The following is a 21,932-nucleotide window of genomic DNA, read 5'->3' as shown; positions in this document are numbered from 1 at the left end:
TTTTTTCAGCCATTTCCCTCTCTCTGCCTTATACTGAATACTTTATATTGCTATGTTTTCCAATTCACTAATCTTTTCTTCTTCAGTTTCTAAAATGCTGTTACCTCAACCAGTGTGTTTTTCACTTCAGACATTTTGTTTTTCCCTTTGGAAGTTTCAGTTGGGTCCCTTTTGTATTTCCACTCCTCTGCTTAACATGTACATGTTTTCCTCTACACTCTTGATCACAGTTGTTTTACCCTTCTTGTCTATTAATTCCATCTGTACTTTTTGGTTTGCTTCTATTGGTCAATCCTCATCACCCTTGCCTCAGTATAGGTCCTGGTTTTACTGCTATTCTACCTTTCTGGTAATTTTGGATTGGATGCCGGACACTTATTTTTATGTTTTGGGGTCCTGGATTTTGTTAAAGGTGTTGAACTTGCTCTGGCAGACACATATGCTATTTTGAATCAGTTTTCTCTCTCAAGGCTTGTTTATAAGCTTTGTTAGGGCAAGTCCAGGGCACACTTTGACCTAGGGATAATTTAGCCTCATTATCTATTACTCTTCTGTAGATTCTATCCTATTTCTCTTGTATTATGAAGTTTTTCTGCTCTGCAAGTGGGAAAATGAACTAATCCCCAGCCCTTTGTGAGCTTCAGAAATGGTTCAACCCACTGCTTTCCAGAGGCTCTCTCCCCATCCTATGGAGGTTTATCCCACACATGAGCAAGGCTCAGGGACATCATCCTCAGCAGCTATCAGGAGCTCCTTCTCCCTATGAAGCCCCACCTCTGGTGCTCTCCCTCACAAATTCTAGCTGCCTCAGCTGTGAACTCTGGCTCTTCAACTCAGTGAGCTCACAGGGCTGTGGTTCCTCATCTCTGTGCCTGGGCCTGGAAACCGCCTTCAGGCCATTAGGATGGGGGTGGGGGGTTGCCTCATTCATTTCCCTTCTCTTAGGGATCACAGCCCCAAGCTGCCTGTGGTCCAATGCCTGCAAACAGTTATTTAATATATTTTGTCCAATGTTTCATTGTGCACAACAAGAGGAGAGAGAAAGCTTCTGTAGGAGATAATTCTTGATGGGTAGAAACAGAACTCTGGTTTGCACACATTTAGAAAATCTAGGGGGTGGGGGCAGAATCTAGTACACTTGAAATGATGATAATTTTAAATGTAAACAATTCAACTTCTTGAATCATAACACTCCTAGTAACACTAAATATTAGTAGTATTCCAATTTACTTCTTGCTAATCTTATTTTTTTCCTGAAAACTTAAGAGTTGATATTTGTTTATTTGTATATATATTGTCTTCCCCCTAGCTCACATGACAAAGTAATTGCTAAAATGATAAGAACTTTTTCCATGCTGTTCACTGATTTACCTCCAGTACCTAGAGGACACAAATACTTTATGAGTACACACTGTCTTACAAAGTAGTTGTGTATTGTGTGTATTCCTGGCACACACAGTACACAACTATGTTACAAGACAATGTGTACGTCTATCCTTTAACTTGGTAGGTATCTTTCTTATAGAAGAAAACACATTTGTTATAGAGCTAACCTGGGTTAAAACATATCCTATTTGCCCTTGATGTTCACCATATATTATTAAAACAGGGCTCTATGTACATCCAAGGCAAATATTTAAAAGGAAATACTCAAATTCATATTGTGAAAGGAAAAACAACACTATATACCTTAATATTTGTCAAAGTAAATAATATGTAAGAAGGCAGAGCATCCTATGGAAATATTCAGGTATCTGGCACCTTCTAGCAGCATACACTGGTATGACTCTGAAGATGAAGGCTACATACACTCAAAACATACACTTTAACAGGTCTTTCCTATATTAATCAGAGCATATGAGATTAAAGAGGGGAGACACATCTGAAATCTACCTGCGATAAAATCTTTTGTTATTTAAGAACTTACAGGCTAGGCTAACAAGTGATTTCACTTAGTCTATATATTAGTTACTTTCCAAGAAGTTCTAAAGTTTTTTGCTTTCTAACTATAATTTGTGTTAAAAAAAAAAAAGGAGTCAGTCTCAACACAAAATCTTTGCTAAAAGATACAGGGACAAATTGAAATTTACATATATTTGCTATCAGATCTCAATAAATATTTTCTGGATCCCCCCTTTCTCCAGAATCACACCTGGAAACATTTCTGATTAATTTTTATTCTGAAGTGAATGATATTTTTTGTCTTGCCTAAACCAAACTGACTCCACCATGACCAACAATACACATGTTATAGGTTAGGTGTATTTTCACAAGAATAATATTACCATTGTGTTTTCTTAGACTTCTTTCAAAGCTTGTTGACTTGACAAGTGATGAGACTGGGTTACAGTACTTTAGATCCAGTAGATGTTCCCATAAAGACCTGGTTGTGTGAATGAATGCAGTGCTGGAACATTTTTGCTTTGGGAAATCTTACTTTAAAACAGGGCTATGTGACCAATAACTATGAAGCTAATTTTAAAGGGCTAAACATCATTTATTCAAGTTGGGCTACATGACTTCCCCTGTGCTATAGTGACTATTTAGTTATCTATAAATTGTCAGCTCCTTATTGTCCAGCTGCATGATGTCTGGCACAGAGAGTACTCAGTGTTTGCTGAATGAGTAAATTCTTGAACCAGAATACCCTATCCTCTCAATCTTCTAGATGCCTGAGACATTATTACCCTGTGTTATTCTCAAATTAAGTTAATTAAAAATTCTGAAAGTTCTACCCCATCATCCGTTTAAGCCTCACTATGAACAAAACCAAGAGAATTACGGTACACAATGTGTGGTGTCTCAGGCCATCGTGTCAATCTAGACAGGAGCACAAGATGAATATACACCGAACCGATGAAGTCCACGTACGTGGCTACTCTTGATGTGGCAAACCCCAGGGCTTTGACAGCTCGTCCTGAGACTCTACACTAGCTTTAAACAATTAACATTTAAAATTTCACATCGAACAGGCCCCATCATTTATGCTTAGAGGCCTCCTTCCAAGAATTGTAGGTGTCAAAAACTTGAGCCTTGGACTTGGTTTTGCTTAAATCGCAGAGGCTGCAGGGTACGGTGGGACTGAAGCAGGGTGTGGAGTCAAACAGGTGGTTTAAATATGACAGTCCACTGCCCAGCAGCTCTGAGCACACAGGCATATCACACAATCTCCTTGCACTGAAACTGTGAGGGGACGACAATAGCCACCTCAGAGAACTGTTACGAGGGTGAAACAGAGCGCCCTGTGGAAACTTGACCTGAAGTCACTAACAGATCACAGTGCTCTCAACAATATAGCATCAGTGACTACCCTACTTACCTTGCAGGGATAAAGTGAAGGCAGAAAATACACTTGAATTTTTAAGTTTAAAGTGCGGCACAAACATTCTGCCACTATCTTCCTAGAAGGGTCATTCCTCGTGTGAACGGAAAGGAAAACAGGTTAAGAAGTACAAACGTCACCTGTTTATGAAGCGGGTCTGTCAGTGACTTCACAGGGCCAGTGTGCCTGCTTCCTGCTGCCCCCACTGTGGGGACTGTGGGCAGCTGAGTGTGGGCTACTGATGGTTCATGACTGAACCCTTTTCTGGGGAAAGTCCCTTTGACCACTTAGTTCAGAAATGCCTGGGAGAGGATGCTCTTCCCCCAAGAGCAGCCTGTGGCCCATAACTAACAAAAAGAGCGGGGCGACTGTGGGGTCCCATGCTTCAGAGCTCCTCAGGGGACCAAGCTGAGGTTACACTCTGGCTAAGAGCACATTTTCTCAACTTCTTCTCTGGCTCTCTCCTGCTCCCCTCACTTTCTTATGTTTTCTTCTGGCAGCAATTTCTCAATAAACCACTTACCCAGGCTTTGCGTTTAAAGAACCTAATCTAAGAAACCACTAATACCTTCCAGTATTGACTTGCCTGGCGGTGTTTCAGCAATGTTTCCAGGATAGGCCTACAGCACGTCAAGGACAGTGCTCCCCAAGTTCAGCCACGGCTGGTGGCTACTGGAAATAAGCCAGAAGCCAAAGTCTGGGCAGAGCACATGGTGTTATAGCTGGGATGCAATATACCCTGATTAGCGCATCCTCAGAAAGGAAGAAAGATGTTCCAAAACCTACAGGTGAAGGAGACATCTGTCCCTTGGAGAATATGAGACCTACCCCACGCCATCCCTCTAATCCAGTCTGTCCACAGAAGTCAAACAAAGCTCCCAGAAATGCTTTCCCCATCGCAAAAGCATCTGAATGACATCAAGGTTCACACATCCACAGGACGCAGAACAGCTGTCGACCACAGCAGGACTCAGCGACCTGTGAGTGAATGAGTCCCTGCATACACTTTAATGGGTAGAGCAGTGGGGACATGCTCTCTACCACCGTTTCGTCTCCATCCTCTGAGTTTCCACAGAAAGGAGCACGCAGGCCACGTGTGCTGCCCCAAAGGCTGCTGTGTGGTTTTGGTGTGTGTCTATGTATTGCCTCCTCAAGGGAACGTGAGTCCTTTACGTCCTTGTGAGACATCCCTGGAGCCCCGGCTACGTGTCTAGCACCATGCTCAGTGCTGAGGTTACAAAGACTGTGTTAGGCACAGTTCTTACCCCCAAGTTAATCACACAGGACCCTGCGTCTAACAGACTGCTCCAGAAGGACTTGTTGAATTAAACTGACTGTGGCTAGGAAGAGTTGGATAAGGATTCTAGGAGGAAGTAGTCCCTGAGTGGGATGCTGAGGTAGCAGGATTTAGGCAGAACGAGGGGAAAAGGTATGCTGAAGGAGGGAAAGGCAAGCACAGTGATAGAGACAAGACTTGTAAACAAGAAAAACCAACCACTGCAGTAGACATATAATAACCTAAGTAAATGACACCAAACAAGTGGGAACAACTAACTGCAAAGGAGTCTTGGCCTTCCTTTTCCTTCTTCCCACACCCCACGGGGGCCTGGAACAGAGTAAATGCTCAATATTGTTTGAATTTTTGTAGATGTTAATTCTTTAAGCTTAGAACTCTCATACGTGAATTTTCGAAAAGTAAGATACTCCTATCAATCTTCTGAAGCACTTTCGAGCACCGAGTAATCCAACTCCCATGGCCAAGCCACAGAACTACCACAGGGGTGAACTGATGAAAAAGTACTCAAACCTTCCTGTGAACGGCCCAATAAAGCAAAAACACCGAAGTTAAGGGAACAACTGGGAGAGAAAACTGAGCATTTCATTTTTGAATTGGCAGTTAGCCACGCTTAGGAGGTGTTCGCTCAGAGGAGAACCCTCTTACAAAGTGGTCCAGTATTCGCTCGGAGGCGAACCCTCTTACAAAGTGGTCCAGTGAGCACAGGTGACCAGCAGTGACTGGCCCTCCCGCGGGCACCTAAGAGTTGTGAGTTTCAAACACCTCGGAATAGTAAGTAGCAGCAACAGCCCTCTCGGGTCTCCACTCTGTTCCTGGCCCTCTCATCCTTTCAGCCGGCTTCCTGCTGTGATGGATGCACGTCCAAATTCCTGAGCCGGGCACTCAGGACTGTCGAGGATTTGGCCTTACATCACCCTTCCGGGCCAACCTCCCGGGATGTGCCAGCCACCTGCCGTCCCTCTACTTTCCAGACCCTGCTGTTTCTTCCCTGCCTCCCCGCCTTGGCCCGCTGCTCAGCCTGGACGCCCCTTTTCACAGTCACTCCTTAACAAAATGTTAAGCCCTGATTAAAGGCCATCTGTGTGTGAAGGTTTCCATGTCCTCCCTGATGATCAGAATGAAGCGCCCCTTCTCCTGCGCAGTGATTTGATTTCTCTGTGCTTCAATTCCTTCAACTAAAAAATGGGAATAATGATCTGTATTCTGTCACTTCAGAGTTTTTGAAAGGTTCAAATGAGGTGCTGTATGTGGTTCTGATCTCTAAAATCTTAAAGAGTTGGAATGAATAAAAATGTGCACAGGACTTCATGTTCTCATTGTTTACTATGTTCAGTGCAGCCTCATGTTTAGTTGGCACCTATGACATGTTTGCTGCATACTAATAGTTAGCACAGAAGAGACTGAAAATTATTTTTGTACTCTTTCACATTCATGCAACCACTTTTAATGATCTAAATCAATGCAATACTCTGAAAATACATCTTAACAGATTATATGAAATTTGATCTTGCTAAAAAATTTCCAAATGGAGCATCAACACTGATGTCAGTTATGTGGCAGCTAGCCTAACTGAATCAAAATAGCCTTCATAGTTTCTGTGTGTGTGCAAAAAAACTGCGGGCATTTTTAGACATTTTTCAGACATTTCCCAAACTACAGACATCTGTTGTTTATATTTCCAGTTTCCCCAAATAGAGAGTAAAGTATCATCCTTCCAGACTGGGTAGCAAAGACTACTCACTAAATGACTGCTTTCTTAACAAGATGCTATAAAAGCATCTGACAAGGTCTGTAATGATATTTTTGTACATACGATGAAGAAATAAGTTAGAAAATATACCTGGGTGAATGATTATACCTAAAAGATCAGTTTCAACCTAACATGAGACCTCTGGTGGCAACTACAGAATGCTGTCCGCAACTCTGCTGAATCCAATCCTTTCTAACCCAAGATTTTCAAGATGTCAAGGAGAGGAGGTTAATCACAATAACAAAATGAAGTAAAACCAAAGTCGGTGAATCCACTGCAAGACAGGGTCACAATCTATCCAATAACAAGACAGTATAAAAATAGGCCGAATCTAACAAGATAAGATATCGTGAAAGAGACAAACATAAATTTCTTATGTGTAGGTTAAGACAATCAAGTCTCATGAATAAGGATATGTGGACCAACTGCCCCCTATACCATTATTTGTCACAGCAAGAAGAAAACACAGATACCCATCAACAAGGGAACAGCTAAATATATATATTAACTGAATATAGTATATTTTGCAGCTATAAAAAGAAAAAAAACTACGGGAGGCTAAAATATAATGATATGGAAGAATATGAAATCTGGGGTGATAAAAGCAGGTTGAGGGTATTATACACAGACTGTCCCCATTCTTGTTCATTTTGTTTTTAAGGAATTCCATATATATTTTTTCTTTTATTAGTTTTTAATTTGGAACATCTAGGCCACAGCATTTAATTCTTATAGTCACTTATATATAGTTGTGTTTTATTTATCTTCTTACTCCTTGTTTTCCATTTGTCCTAATCTGTGGTATAGTCTTGTTTTGAAGTTTTATTGTGGATTAAGTAGTTTTAAAAATTATTCTATGATTTCTTTTTATTCTGGATATTTTATTTTGCCTATTTTTCATCATACTGATTCTCTCTCACCTGTCTCTAAACTACTGTTAAGCTTATCCATTGAGTTTTGTGGGCTTTAAAAAAAACATGAAAAATTTTATTAGTCTAATGTGGGGAAGACCTTTCTCTTTTTCCCCTCAGTTTAACTGAGATATAATTGACATATTGTGTGAGTTTATGGTATATAATGTGTTGATCTGATACATGTATACAATATATTGTGAAATGCTTACTACAATAAGGTTAGTTAATATATTTATCACCTAACTACTATTTCTTTTTTTTAGTGAGAACATTTAAGATCTGCCCTCTTAGCAACCTTCAAGTATAACACAGTATTTTTAACTAAAGCCACATGCTCTATATTAGATCCCCAGAACTGATACATCTTATAACTGGAAATTCTACCCTTTGACCAACAATTTCTGATTTCCCCTACCTGCAAGAGACCACCATTGCACTGCTTCTATGAGTTTGGCTTTTTTTTTTTTTTTTTTTTTTTTTATTTTTTCTTTTGGCCTCACCGCTCAGCTTGTGGGATCTTAGTTCCCTGACTAGGGACTAAACCTGGGTCCCAGCAGTGAAAGCACTGAGTCCTAACCATTGGACCACCAGGGAATTCCTGGCTTTTTCTTTTTTCTTTTAGATTGCATACATAAGTGGTATCATACAGCATTTGCATTTCTCTGATTTATTTCACTGCATAGTACCCTCAAGTTCCATCCATGTTGTGTCATACTTCTTTTTTGATGGCTGAATAAATACTCCCTTGCATATATATAGCATATTTTCTTTACCCGTTCTTCCATTGATGGACACCTAGGCTGTTTCCATGTCTTGGTTAGTGTAAACTATGCTGCAGTGAACATGGGGGTGCAGATTTCTCTTTAGGAAAGTGATTTCATTACCTTTGGATAAATACACAGAAGCTGGGATTGCTAAGTTCACATGGTAGTTCTATTTTTAATTTTTTGAGATTCTTCCATACTGTTTTCCATAGTGGCTGTACCAATTTACATTTCCACCAACAGTTCACAGGGTTCTTTTCTCCACAACCTCACCCACATTTGTTATTTCGTCTCTTTGATGACAGCCATTTAAACAGGCGTGAGATGATAGCTCTTTGTGGTCTGGACCTGCATTTCCCTGACAATTAGTGGTACTGAGCATCTTTTCACGTAGCTGTTAGCCACTTGTATGTCCTCTTTGGAAAAATGTCTATCAGGTCCTCTGCCTACCTTTTTTTCCCTTTTATTTATTTATTCATTTTTTTGAGGTACACCAAGTTCAATCATCTGTATTTATACACATATCCCCGTATTCCCTCCCTCCCTCGACTCCCCCCCACCCTCCCTGTCTCGGCCCTCTAAGGCATCACCCATCATCGAGTTGAACTCCCTTTGTTATACAGCAGCTTCCCACTGGCTATCTATTTTACAGTTGGTAGTATATATATGTCTATGCGACTCTCCCACTTTGGCCCAGCTTCCCCTTCACCCCCCGCCCCCCCAAACCTCGAGTTCTCCAGTCCATTCTCTGCATCTGCGTCCTTGTTCTTGTCTTGTCACTGAGTTCATCAGTACCATTTTTAGATTCCATATATGTGAGTTAGCATACAATATTTGTCTTTCTCTTTCTGACTTACTTCACTCTGTATGACAGACTCTAGGTCTATCCACCTCATTACATATAGCTCCATCTCATCCCTTTTTATAGCTGAGGAATATTCCATTGTCTATATATGCCACCTCTTCTTTATCCATTCATCTGTCGATGGGCATTTAGGTTGCTTCCCTGTCCTGGCTATTGTAAACAGTGCTGCAATAAACATTATGGTACATGTTTCTTTTGGGATTATGGTTTTCTCTGGGTATATGCCCAGGAGTGGGATTACTGGATCATATGGTAGTTCTATTTGTAGTTTTTTAAGGAACCTCCAAAGTGTTTTCCATAGTGGCTGTACCAACTTACAGTCCCACCAACACTGCAGGAGAGTTCCCTTTTCTCCACACCCTCTCCAACATTTATTGTTTCTAGATTTTTTGATGATGGCTATTCTGACCGGTGTGAGGTGATACCTCATTGTGTCTTTGACTTGCATTTCTCTGATGATGAGTGATGTTGAGCATCTTTTCATGTGTTTGTTGGCCATCTGTAGGTCTTCTTTGGAGAAATGTCTATTTAGGTCTTCCGCCCATTTGTGGATTGGGTTATTTGCTTTTTTGGTATTAAGCTGCATGAGCTGCTTATATATTGTGGAGATTAGTCCTTTGTCTGTTGTTTCGTTGGCAACTATTTTTTCCCATTCTGAGGATTGCCTTCTAGTCTTGCTTATGGTTTCTTTCGCTGTGCAAAAGCTTTTAAGTTTCATGAGGTCCCATTTGTTTATTCTTGATTTTATTTCCCTGATTCTAGGAGGTGGGTCAAAAAGGATCTTGCTTTGATGGATGTCATAGAGTGTTCTGCTATGTTTTCCTCTAGGAGTTTTATAGTGTCTGGCCTTACATGTAGGTCTGTTCTGCCTGTTTTTAAATTGGATTATTAGTCTTTTTTGCTTTTGAGTTGTATGAATTCCTTATGGATTTTGGAGAGTCACCCCGTCTGTGATACACGGTTTGCAAATATTCTCCCCCATCCTGTAGGCTGCCTCTTCGTCCTGCTGATAGTTTCTCTTGCTGTGCACGAGCTTTTTAGTTTGAGGTAGTCCCACCTGTTTGCTCTTGTTGCTTGTGCTTTTGGTGTCATATTAAAAAAACTGTTGCTATGACAATGTTAATGAGCTTTTTCCCTTATGTTTTCTTCTAGAAGTTTATGGTTTCAGGTCTTATATTTAAGTCTTTAATCCATTTGGAGCTAATTTTTGTGAGTGGTTATGACTGAGTCCAGTTTCTTTTCTTTTCCTGTCTTTTTTTTTTTTTTGGCATGTGGCTGTCCAGTTTTCCCATCACCTTTTACTTAAAAGACTATCTTTTTCCCATTAAGTATTCTTGGCTCCCTGTCAAACATTAGTTGACTATATGTGTTTATTTTTATATATAAGAATTTGCATGTGTTTGTGTCTTTGTACATATAAGAGCAACTAACACTTGAGCTCTTACTATGTTCCAGACGCTATGTTATATGTCCTTTATATACAGTAACTCGTTCAGTGCTTAGTGAAACAGGTACACAGCCGTATCTCCATTGTATTTAGGTACAGAAGCTAAGTGGTGGAGCAGGAACGTAAAAAGGCAATCACATTTCACCAGCAGAATTCCTCGGGTAGGAAAAGACTTCATACATTCATGTAAAGTTTAAAGGTTTTCAGAAAGCATGTAATACTTCTTGAATTTAAAAAAAGGCATGTGTCTGAGGCTGTAAGTATGAGAAAGGTTGTGTAATATGAGTCAATGGTGCAATGAAATAGTAAAAGGGAATAGGAGACACAGCTCTGCTACTTCCTGGGTAAGTTACCTTGAGCAATTACTTAACACCTGAGTCTTAGTTTCTTATCAGTGTACTGTTGGTAATCAAGCCTACTTGCAAAGTTATATGGGTTAAATAACACAGGACCATGCCAAGCCCACACTTCCTTGCACACAGTTGGCCTGACTCAGTAAACACTGTAGAACACAGAAAGCATCCTAACCAATGCAGGTAGATCACGACGGTCCTGAAGAGCACTCAAATGCAGACACAGAAGGGCTAAAACAGAAGGAAATGGGAAACAGACAGGAAGAAGGGTTCAAAGAACTTGCCCTAGAAGTGATGTCTTAGTGGAGGAGTAGTAGCTGACTTTAAATAATTAATGGGCTATACATTTAAAAGAAAAATTTGACTTTTTCTGTTTGGGTTTGATGGACAAAACCAAAATCAATATATAAAAATTTACAGGAGAGAGGAATCAGATTCAGGTACAAAAAGATGAACCTTGTAAGAGTTATAGCTGTTGAAAATGGAACCGAGTTACACAGCCCTGGACCTGCCACCCTTCCCAGGTCACAACAAGCTTCATACATCCTCTGCTTGCCCCGCAGGGTGTGTCAGGCATACCACAAAGGAGATTTGTGCCTACTGAGGAAGGATGGACTAGATATGCTTAAAATCTCCGGTTACTTTAAAATTTACAGGATCTATGACATTCAAAGGAACAATCAGTTCAAAAAGTTCAGTAAGTACTGATATAGCAAGGGAAATTGTCTGGCTATTCTCATTTTTATAGATGAAGAAACAGTTCCCAAAGAAAGGAAATTTGGCTGTACAGTTGAATAATACAGATAGAATATCAGACCAGAATAATAACTCTCCAATCTCCAAGGCAGTACATTTCAAATCTTGCCAGCTTTGCGTTCACTCCATAGGCATATGGTACATATGCAATGATGAATTGTAATAAAAAATTTTTTATTTGTTCATTCCCTACCAGCACATTCTTATATCTGGGTTCAATGATGTCTTTAGTTTGAGCAATAGTCTGGATCCTAATCTAAGCTGATTTGGATAATATAATTTTAGTTTAAATAATAAACTAATATATTTTAGTTTACATAAGTCATGCTGTACAGACAGCTGGGAATGGCTGCAGTGTCTTGTTCTAATAGGTAGTACAGACATTTGCATTAAGAATGAACCCAGGTATTATGGAGAAACTCCTCATTAAAAGTTTCTCTCAGCATCTACTAGAACGTAAGTCACCCTTAAAAGCTGGGAGATGGAATATTACTCAGCCATTAAAAATAATGAAAGAATAGCAACATGGATGGACCCAGAGATTGTCATACTGACTTATTTCATAAGTCAGACAGAGAAAGAGAAATATCGCGTGATATCGCCTATATCTGGAATCTAAAAAGAAATGATACAAATGAACTTATTTACAAAACAGAAACAGACCCACAGACTTAAAGAAGGAACTATGGTTATGGGCAGGGCAGGGGGGGAGTTGGGGTGGGGGGAGTGGGGAAGGATGGGCGGAAGGGACAGTTAGGGAGTTTGGGATTAACATGTACACACTGCTCTATTTAAAACGGATAACCAACAAGGACCTACTGTGCAGCACAGGGAACTCTGCTCCTGTTAAGTGGCAGCCTGGCTGGGAGGGAGTCTGGGGAGAATGGATACATGTACATGTGTGGCTGAGTCGCTCTGATGTGCACCTGAAACTATCAAAACACTGTTAATCAGCGATCCTCAAATCCAAAAAAAAGGTCAAAAAAAAAAAACTGGGAGATGGAACACTTCCACCTGGGAGGAAGTAGCGAATGATTCCTCATTCATTTTTTGAGTGCACCTGCCTTAGATTTTTACATATGCCCAAGAGACCCTTGATTTGGGGGGATAAAAATGAGCGTATGCTAGGAAAGAGTCAAATTCCTGGTGATCAAGTTGTCAGCACCACCATCCAGTTTTTAAAAATTTCACTATCTCATTTCTGTCATTGCCCAGATGAGACAGATTAAATTAGGGGGAGAAAAAATACTTACACGACATGCCACCTCATCCAAGTGACATCATTGCAATGGTTTTGACTCCCAACAGGATCATGAACAAACACTGTACTTCGTATCTTATCTCACGAAAGATCTCGTCGACAGCTAGCAAAATTCAACGTAGAAAAGCTGAGATATTGTTGACTGTTTCTTCATAGAGCCCAGTGGGAAACAGACATTCAGTGATGGAGCTTTCATCACCCCCCTGGCGGAAAGGTGTGGTGCGGACAAGCCTCCAAAGAGCGACACTTCCCGCCTGCTTCCTCAGCTGCGCTCTGCCATGAGGAATGTCAGGAACCTTCCGAGTGACATCAGAGCTCATGAAATAAAGATGGAAAAAGCCTCTCTGTCTGAGCAAAGGTTTTCAATGAAAAGTCACTGAATCCTTCTCCCCTGATACGTGCCATCAGACATATGCTAAGGACTGACTCACACCCTGCACATCAGCGATTTCAACAAACTATAACGTAAGATACTCATTCCCACACACGTGACTGCTCGGCCGCACGGCATACCAATGGTGTTATGTGACAGGCAACAGCAGCGTTTGATAAAGGGGTTTTGCCAAAAGCTTGTTCCTCTTTCCCTGTGAGTATGTTTGCCATCAGCTTTGAGGCTGACGTCGCAAACTTCTCAGCAGACCTGCCTTGGCTATGACGAATGGAATTCTGAACCATGCCTCTGAGGTTTTGTTCTTTTCTGGGCCCTTAGCGGCAACATGCATCAATTTCACCCTGGAAAACATTATTTTGTACTTGATCTGGGAAGATACAACTGGGTTTACTAGAAAGGCCACTGTGCTTCGCCTGAAAATGACTCAGAAGTGTGGAGGGTTTCATGCCACTACTTGACAAAGTTTCATAACAGAGAAAGCACTGGAGACTGTGGACAAATAAATCACCTGCCAAGGAAAATCCGATTTTCAGACAGTCATTGTGGTACTTTCTGCTTACAATTTTTCTTTTTCTGTCACTTGAGTGAAACTATCAATTGGGCAGATTCAGTGGTTTCTGGACATCAAGACTCACATTCTATAATTACACTGGGGTTCTGTTCGCTATTGATGTTTATGTTATTCTGAGCTGTGGTATTTTATTCCTATTTTTGTCACTCCTTTTGTACACCTCAATGATCCACTTCTGAATTACTGATCCATTTTTGTGAACTGAATAAAGAAAACAACGCAAGTGTAATAGCAAAATATGAAAAAGTTAACAAAATAAAATATTATAAAATAATATATAACTGTAGGCTTACTACGTGCCATGTACTAGTTGAAAGATTTAACATATGTGAACTGAGTTACTCTTCACAACCACCTTAGGAAGGACGTAGTATTATTATCCCTGTTTTACAGGTGAGGAAACTGAGGTGTGAATTCACTTGCCCAAGGTCACAAAGAACCAGGATTTGGGACCAAGCACTCCAGCTCAAGAGCCTGTATTCTTCCCAGAATATGTTCCTTCTCAAATAGGAGAAAACATACTAGGAGAGATCAGGGCTTGTTAGGTAAAATGAATGCACTGATGCAGTCCTTGTAACCCAACGGTATTCCTTAGCGAGGGTATGTTAAACTCGGTTGCCCTAAGAAGCCTGCATAGCTCCTTCAGGTACCACGCTGCGATAAAGCCATCCCGCCTCCCTCTGAGTTGGACTCTGGTTACAGGAGTCATCAGCCAGAGGGTTGAAAGGCTGCTTTCCAGCCTGTCTTAAGTCACACCTGGGTGGAAATTACACAGACTTCCTTGGCAAGTGGGTTCAGTGTGACATGACCTACCAAGTTACTCTCTCTTGGTTTTCAGTTACATGTTACTTTTGACTTCCTGTTTTGCAAGGTGAGCCTTTAGCTTTCTCACGGAGACTCCCCTCCCTCATCCTGTCCGTATAAAGTAATTTCTTATTAAATAGATATTCACTGTTGTCATGCTATGACTATCTACATAATATTCACAGCTGAGTCTGTAGTATACCACTAGTATATTTCTTTTCTTAACAACTTTGTCTCTCCTGGAATTAATTATAACTTGGTTTACGTTCATTTCATTTTCTATTTTCCTATCACTAATTCATCCCCAAACCTTCTGACCTGACTATTAAACTCCTTCCTACGGAAACCCACCAGAGAATCTCTCGGGAGTTCCTCCTGAATCCACTCCTCTCACACAGAGGGGTTCCTTCTGGAGGCCTCCACTCATCGGGGTAGGCTGACCTCTAGGACACGGCTGGGTCCCCTTCTCACCATGCCAATGTCTTCACCTTTCCTCTTGTGTTGGAGCTCTTGTTTTCTGGATCACACGTCTTCCTCTTAATTGTCCTTCCTCATTTCTGTGGAGCACATCCTGAGCAGGTCAATTTTTTAGTCCCTGCATGTCTAAAAACGTCTTAGCTCTGCCCTCCCACTGGATGGTTTGGCTGGCGGTAGAACCACAGGCTGGACTTCATTTCCCCTCCTAAGCAGCATGTTGCTTTGTTATTGAGAAGTTCATTGCCACTTGAGTCTCGATCTTTTAACTATAACCTGGTTTTCTCCTCTCTGGAAATTTTTACCATCTTCTCTTTATCCCTGGTGTTCTGAAATTTCACAATGAAGTGTCTTGGTGTGAATAACTTTTAAATTTTTAACGTAATTCCAACAGAATGTAAACTCTGTGATGGCACAGGCTTTCGCCTGCCTCACCATACACTCCTGCACCCCCAGTGCCCTTAACGGTGCCCATCATAGAGCAGGTAGAATGGAAGGACAAGGCTTGTCTGTCCTTGCTGGGCCTGTTTAATCTGGGGGACGTGCATCTTCCGGAATTACTTCTTTGTACTCTTCTCCCCACTACTGCTTCTGGAGCTCAAATGAGTTAGGGGTTGGGCTCATGAGCTGATTGATTCCCAAATATCCCTCCCCCCGCCTCCGCCCCACTGTTCTACCTCCTGGGAGATTTCTTTCACCTTTATCTTCCTATCACTGAAAGCGGCTTTAGCCTCTGGTTATCAAATATTTAGTTTTTAGTTCTTTCTTTCTTGCAGGCCTTAGCTCTGAGTAATTAAGAGTCCCACCTGCTTCACTAAAGGGTACAGAACTGTAAAACTTGGCACCTGTAAGGTCTTTTTCTCAGGTCTCGTTGGTTTCCTCAGAGAAGAATCCTCAAATCTCCTGGCTGATGTTACTGGTCGCACTTCCAGTGCTTCAGGAGACAAGAGAGGGAAGGTTATGGGAGATCTCACTTTTCAGTACGTGGGCATTCACTTGATCCCTGACTTTCAATAAGGTACCATTTTCCTGCTCTCAGCAAACACTCCCGAAAGAGACCATGGGCCTGCCCTCGAGCCAGATTTATTCCTCCCCGTGATGCCCATGGGCCCTGGTCACTACCCAAGCGCACCCTGACAACAGGCATGGTCACTATCGCATCCTGACATACTTCTGTGACTGTCAGTGTCAGGTGGCAAGGGATGGACTTAGTCCCTCGTCTCCCAAGAGGCCTCTAGACTCTCTATAAGCAACTCTTCTTCAGCAACCTTTAAACTCCAAATATCCGTGTTTCCTCCCTGAAAAAAGATTTAACACTCAGCCTCACCTGACACTCTAAGAACCTGGATGTACACATACCACAGCCCAAATCACGTGCCCAGAAATGGCTCACTGTGCTTTCCCGCTCTGTCCTGTTATAGAGATTTTTCTTGCTGGTATAGAATATGCATATGTTTTGCATTACTTTTAAAATTTTTAAAAAATATAAATACATGGCTTTAAGAAAAAGAACTACAGGGAACTTCCTGTTGGTCCAGTGGTTAGGACTCTGCACTTCCACTGCCAGGGTTCAATCCCTGGTTGAGGAACTAAGATTCCCACAAGCTGTGTGGTGTGGGAAAGAAAGGAAGAAAGAGAGAGAGAGAGAGAGAGAGAGGGAGAGAGAGAGAGAGAGAGAGGGAGAGAGAGAGAAAGAAAGAAAGAAAGAGAGAGAGAGAGAGGGAGGGAGGGAGGGAGGGAGGAAGGAAGGAAGGAAGGGAGAAAATGAACGAACTACAAAGCCATCTTATTAGTAGAAAATGTGATAGTCTCGAGGAGAATTTCACGGGACAGCTGCATAGTACAAATGATGGTCCAACACATGCTCAGACAGACCATCCAGGAGGCCCTAAGAGGGTGCAGTTCCCAACCATGAAGGTCAATAACGAAATGTGCACAGTGCCACAACAGAGAGTGGTTATGCGAAAAATATTTATTTAAATTAGCAGTGGCTTTGAAAACATTCTCACTGGTTTCTGCTTTCTTGTTATTTTTAAGAAATACGTATTGAATTAAAACTGTAGGTAGCAGCAGAATACAGAGAAGGATAAGAAATAATAATAATTATTAATAATAATAATAATAATAATAATAAGTGTTTTATTGTTGCCAGTAATCCATTTTACAGAGACGGAAACTGGGCCTGATGAGGTGGGGGCAGGATTCAAATCCAAGTAGCCAGACTTTAGAACCTGGACATCTATCCACAAGTACAATGCCTCCGAGATGCAAGTCCATCCAAGGCCAGCCATTCCACTAGAGCTCTGGACCCTTCCTTTCCTGAGTATCACAGTCTCTTCACCCAGTAACTCCCTCTTCTGTAGCTTCTCCCTTTCTGCTTGACTGCCTTCTTAGGTTGGCATTCAAACATGCTTAGGACTTCCTCTTGACCCTCATCTCCCTCCACTTGTCACTCTACAACTGTCCAACATCTTGAAAGCCAACCATAAAGAGTGGTCTTCTTGCACTCTCTCCACTTCATTAGCCCCTCACTCATCAGTTCTCTAAAACGTGGCATCCACGCCCATAACTCCAACGAAAACTGTTCTTGCCAACATCATTAACAAGCCTGTACACACTTCCCACATCATCCTTGTCTCTAACCTCTCCCCTGCCCCCTACACCTGGCCATTTACTGAGCAGGTCAACCTCCCCTCCTTCACATCTCTAGAATCCGTCCACTTTTCTCCATCATTTCACCGCTGGATTACTCTAACAGATCTCCCAAACTCGAGTCTCGCCCTCCACACGGCACCCAGAATGATGTTCCTAAAGCACAAATCTGATCATGTCACATTCCTGCTTAAACTACTTCTGGGGCATCTCACTGCCCTTGAAAGTACTTTCCAAACCCTTAATATAGCTTATAAGGCCTTCACAATCTGGCCCGAAGGGCTTATAGGATAAGAAACTGGTTGTTCAGAGGGGTCAGGAGATGAGCTCCAAATGCTTTTCCAGAGGGCTTCCCAAATCACAGGCGCTGAGCGGGGCAGTTTCTCTCCACAGGTACACACAGAGTTGGGCTGGGGGTGGCAGCTACAGAACACTGAACTCAGAATCAGCAGACCTGGGCTCTAGTCTACTAACTGTGTAGAAATAGTTAAGTCTTTCACTCAGCTGAGTCTTGATTTCTTCATCTGTTAAATGGAACTGCAATACTGTCGTGTGTGTGTGTGCGTGTGTGCGCGTGTACGTACACACACAGGGTAAACGTAAGGCTTATTCTCCGTCTCAGAGCTCTTGTGGAAATCAAGTGAGAAGAGAAACGGGAAAGGACTCTACAAATATGTTATTAGTACTAGCAAAGGCAGGTTTAAAAGTAAAAGTCTAGAGCATGCTTAACCAAAGAGGGCATTACTGGATTCCTGTTTACTCTTTATGAAGTCAGTTCTCACCTGTCAGGTAGGACTACCAACTCAAAGGAGTTAGACATAAGTCAGGCTTTCTCTTGTAAAGTCGGTCAAGAAATCTAAAAAAGCAGATATTCTAAGATATTCTCCTCTTGAAGATTATTCCCTATTCTCTCTTTTAAAGATTTATTTCATTACTTCATTATTTATTTATTTATTTAATTTTTGGCTGCATTGGGTCTTCATTGCTGTGCACAGGCTTTATCTAGCTGTGGCGAGTGGGGACTTTTCTTTGTTTTGGTGTATGGGTTTCTCACTGCGGTGGCTTCCCTTGTTGCGGAGCATGGGCTCTAAGTGGGTGGGCTTCAGTAGTTGCGGCACATGGGCTCAGTAGTTGTGGCCCGTGGGCTTAGTTGCTCCACAGCACGTGGGATCTTCCCGGCCCAGGGATCAAACCCATGTCCCCTGCATTGGCAGGTGGATTCTCAACCACTGTGCCACCAGGGAAGCCCCCTATTCTCAATTCCAAAGAAAGAACACATAAATATTCTTTATCTTTCTCGACTATCTAAAATTGATTAAGGCAACTGTTTTGTAACTCTGAAACCATATAGACCAAGGTGAGCCGTAACTATCATTTGTGGTTTAATAACTAATGTTTCCATTATTTTAGCCCTGTTATTAAGATGAATTACACTTTAAACATCTCCAGGTCACTAACAAATATTAACATAAAAAGTCCTACTTGAAAAATAGGTGATAAGATTTAGAGTTAATTCATGCTTCCAATCACAATCGATGGAGAAACACTTTCCACCATGAACAATAAAGCATGCCTCATGTATTGCTGAGCTGCTCTCATCACTACAAGGAGGTTTTCAGCTAGCTTCCTAACTAGTTACTTTTCTAATCTCTTATCTCTGGGCAAGAAGTTTTTCTTCCTAGTTCACTGAGCAAATCCTTTCATGTGAACCTTAAAATAACTGTAACCCACAAATCCTTCTGGTTAATATCTCCATCAAACATATTCACAGGCACTGAAACTGCCACTCGCTGGCTTTTAGATACATGCTTCATGGCCCTGTACAATTAGTTTCATGAATCATCTTAATAATTGATGAATTAGACACCAAATCCGCTGTCTGAAATTTAGAACATATCTTGTCAGAAATTTAACCACAGTCAATCTACACAAAACTAGTGAGCCCCATAGTCGAAAGTCAGGAAATCACATCAGGAAAAAGAAGGACCAAGGTTTTATTTTGAGACGAGCAAAATAACTGTGGAGACTGATTAAGAACACTAGAACTCCTTTAACAGCTACTACCACTGCCAGAACAACCTTCTAAAAATTGATTAAGAACACTGGAACACCTTTAACAGCTACTACCACTGCTGGAACAACCTTCTAAAAATATTTATGACAAGAATTTAAACTATAACTAATAGATTTTGGGGGATATATTATGTACTAGAAGACTGAAATCAGTAGGAAATCTAATTAATGCAGTCATTATAAAACAGCAATTGACATCAAATGTTGGATAAAATCAAATTTTAAGAACTTTAACTTCTTCCCTTAAAGATAAGTAAATGAAACTCCTCTGGAAAATATCTTTTAAGAGTCACTATAATTGCAAGAGGCATATTATTAATTCAATAGATTTAGTTATTAATTACAAATGAATAACTTCAGGAGACAGAATTGATTGGCCAAATATCAAGTAAACGCACTAGGTTTTTAAACCAACAAGTGAGGAGTTTTTGGGATCCCAGATTATTTTACAGTCAAGGAAATTATTCTTAATATAAATAAAATCATATCAGGGTTTAATATGCCCATTCCAAAAGAAATCAGACATCAGCCCATCACTTACCTTTAAAAATGCATATTATTCATAATTTTAGGATGAATAAGATGTGGCTTATAACAGTGTACATGAAAAAGCTCAGGGTGGGGGGTTGGAGGAATAGAGAGTGGGGAGGGAAGAACTGATTATTAGCTCAGTGAACTGGAATGAACCTGGTAACAGAGCTACTATAGAAAGCCACAGAGAGCATTTACAGTAGGGTCTAGGGAGCCCATATGCTATGACATGGTCAGACCATACTGGGAATATTTGACGCAGTTCTTAATATTCAATGCCTGAGGAGCTGACAAACTAGATTCCAAGTAGAGGGCAATCATTAATAATCCCGATGTTTGGGGATGCAGATCTCAAATCATGCCACAGGGAAATGGGAGATTTATCTTGTGTTGCTTCAAGGAGCAGAATATTAACAGGAGAAATTAAAGAGAGCTAGAATTTAGTCCCGTGGAAGAAAAAAGAATCTAAAAATCGGAGCTGTCTGAATGAAATGCGATTCTGAACAAGCAGTGAGCACTGAACATTAGAGCAGAGTCTGGGTGCCTGTCTGACATGAGTTCTGTAAAAGGGATGCCAGGTCCTGCAGCGGCAAGTACACAGACGAAGTCGAGAAAGGTTCAACGCAGTATTAAGAATTAACCGTGGAATGATATCATGTTCTGCGGTTTCGTCCAAGTTGGTACTCTGACCGATCCTCACACTGAAACCTAAGAATGTTGGGAAAAGCATTAAAAATAGATAGTTTGATATGACCTGGCTGGTTAGTAAGGAATATTAGAAGCCAAAGATTAAGTGAAAGCAGGAAATCGAAAGAGGTAAGCAAGGGAATAAAAGTGGTTTCTGTCTTGGGGGCACTTGCTGGTCTGGGTGGACTTTAGCTTTTGTTTTCATAGCCTCATAGTGGTGCTAGAAGCAGGGAGAAAAAATCCCAAAGAGGAACATCTATTAGGACATACAGAGGACCACACCCTCAGTGTTTGGGGGAATTAGAATCACACCGACCCTTCAGGACTACAAAGACAACTGCCTCCCTCAAATCTTGGTGCTGAGTGAAAGGGGGAGATTCCTACACCTCCAAGAATTCAGGACCACAAGCCAGGCCTTATACAGGTTATACAGAAATAATTCGAGATCCAAGAAAACCTCAAGTTGAGAGCTGAGTTTCCAGTGGTTCTGGGGGTTGGGAGTGACTCCATTCATAAGAGAAAAGCAAAGGCAATTCCTCTCTAGGGAAATCCACCTTCAACTCTGGTGGCAGAAAATTCCCACAGACAAAAATCTAAGAAATATGAACTCACAGTAAAAACTAACACCCCCCCCCCCACTACACACACAAAAGCAAGGCACCATGAGTAAGAGCCAGCAAAAGCAACAAAGTGAGAATCAGAATTATAAAAGCTTTAGCGACTGCATTTATCAAAAACAGAATTGACACAGAAAACATGTACAAGTGTGTATCACACATGCAGTACTCAAAGGTGGCTAGGATTCTGCACATGCTGAAATCTCATTCATTCTTCAAAAGCATCTTCCTATTAGAGCTGCTGCAAAAGTTAATACATAAAACATAACTAAAACCTGAGATAAAAGTCTCTTCATGGTATCATTAGTCTACAGCTTATTTCTGTACAAAGAGCTATAGCTAGAAGGAGGCTCTATAAGTTCTTGTCTATACATGCCTATGCACATGTGTTTTAAATCAACAC

General features: G+C 41.2%; 1 protein-coding gene across 2 annotated transcripts in view; it reads right to left on the bottom strand.

Annotated features, from left to right (window-relative positions):
• The window catches only part of PELI2 (pellino E3 ubiquitin protein ligase family member 2), a 207,269-nt gene that overhangs the window by 57,381 nt on the left and 127,956 nt on the right, over positions 1-21,932 (bottom strand). The window contains exon 1 of one of the 2 annotated variants that reach the window (XM_057731273.1): positions 15,815-15,867. The exons of the other annotated variant lie outside the window; for it this stretch is intronic. The gene's annotated coding sequence lies outside the window, so the exon portion shown is untranslated. Of the gene's footprint in view, positions 1-15,814; positions 15,868-21,932 lie in introns of those variants that run through there. 2 annotated transcript variants of the gene reach the window in all.

The sequence above is a fragment of the Hippopotamus amphibius genome, chromosome 4, assembly GCF_030028045.1.
Source record: "Hippopotamus amphibius kiboko isolate mHipAmp2 chromosome 4, mHipAmp2.hap2, whole genome shotgun sequence".
NCBI classification, from domain to species: Eukaryota; Metazoa; Chordata; class Mammalia; order Artiodactyla; family Hippopotamidae; genus Hippopotamus; species Hippopotamus amphibius.
This window is presented reverse-complemented; position numbering and strand designations above follow the sequence as displayed.